Source organism: Poecilia latipinna, unplaced genomic scaffold, assembly GCF_001443285.1.
Source record: "Poecilia latipinna isolate Pla-1442-1.1 unplaced genomic scaffold, P_latipinna-1.0 Scaffold8029, whole genome shotgun sequence".
Taxonomy (NCBI): Eukaryota; Metazoa; Chordata; class Actinopteri; order Cyprinodontiformes; family Poeciliidae; genus Poecilia; species Poecilia latipinna.
Window position 1 is genome coordinate 1 of NW_015120645.1, and position 1,435 is coordinate 1,435.

Consider the following 1,435-nt stretch of genomic DNA (forward strand, 5'->3'; position numbering starts at 1 on the left):
GTGTAACATAGTTAAAATGGTTGAGGTTAAATCCTGCTAAAATGCACCATCTGCTGGTAAAAAGTTGTATTGCATTCACCCTAGAAAGAGCGGGGTATTATGGGTAATCCTCAGAGCCATGAGGATCACCGACGAGGTAACGTGTCTCTGTCAGGTGTTAAAGAAATATTATTAATGCATTTTGTGAAGTGTGTTTGTGGTTTTCGTTTTTGCATATTGTTGAAATATGTTCGGTCTGGGTCACCCTAGTTCTGTTATTATGTCGTTTTTGTCGTGTTTGAGAATGTTTAGTTCGTGGGAAAGTGCAGTGGGAATTTCCCACGTGGTAACATTATGGCTCCTCCTTGCAGGAGCTTGTTTTATGCCAGAGACTGACCTTACCTCCATGCCCGTTCTGTGAAATGCAGGTATGTTTTACCAAATCTCCTGTAGCAGATGGTTAGCATGACACTGAGTTTTATATTAACAGTTTTGTTACGACCACTTATAGTGCAATAAAAACAACCAATATAAAAGAGACAATATTTATTATTACAAAATAAGAGGATGTGTATTTGCAAAAAACAATAAGTAAACAAAAATAAATGAAAAACAATGGAAAAAGAAAATCAAACTAAAAGAACAGCAGGGTGCAGCGACAACTGCAAAAAACAAAAAAACAAATTACCAAACGCCTATTAAATCTTTACAATAAAACCATTCAATTCAATCCAGTTAAAAATATACAAAGCCTACCTGCAGCGTCGACCAACCACACGCCCAGGTAGGAATCGTCAGCTCAAAACATGAAGTGTGGCCCTATATAAAAACATCACACAAACACACTGACTAAATATAATCAGTTTAAGAGTTTTTCTTTACAACAAAAAAACTGACAAACCTGATCACAACAGTGGGACTTGTGGGCCAACACACCTGGTCAAACACAGAGGAGATTGACAATTGCCCACCAGCCTGACAGCTTCCCTTTTATGGGCGCTCAAAATGTGGAGGAAGCGACCCCTGGTGGTTCCACCAGTTACAGTTTTATACAATGATGTGGTTAATTTATGTTTCTGCATTGTTCTAAAATGCAAGGTTATATAAACTAAAACATAAAAATGGCATCCAGTAAATAAAATGTCAGCATTTTATTTTATTTTTCAGAACATTTTAATTAGTTACTTTATTTTCTCTGAAAAGGAGACTCACTGGTTGTCCTTTTATTGTAAAACAAAATCCACTATACGATCACTGTAATTTTAAATTATTTTATTGTGGTTACTGTATTATGGGTAATCCTCAGAGCCATGAGGATCACCGACGAGGAGCTTGTTTTATGCCAGAGACTGACCTTACCTCCATGCCCGTTCTGTGAAATGCAGATGGAGAATTAAAGAAACAGCTGATGCCAACTTGAGCAGCTCCTTGTCGTTCATTACCACACCGATAGAAG

At 37.4% G+C, this 1,435-nt stretch overlaps 1 long non-coding RNA gene across 1 annotated transcript; it reads left to right on the top strand.

The window, feature by feature from the left end:
- Positions 1–155: 155 nt before the first annotated feature.
- On the top strand, positions 156–1,399 carry LOC106944314 (uncharacterized). The gene is made up of 2 exons (XR_001424215.1): positions 156–407; positions 1,286–1,399. It is a non-coding gene; the product is annotated as an uncharacterized LOC106944314 (long non-coding RNA).
- Positions 1,400–1,435: the final 36 nt, after the last annotated feature.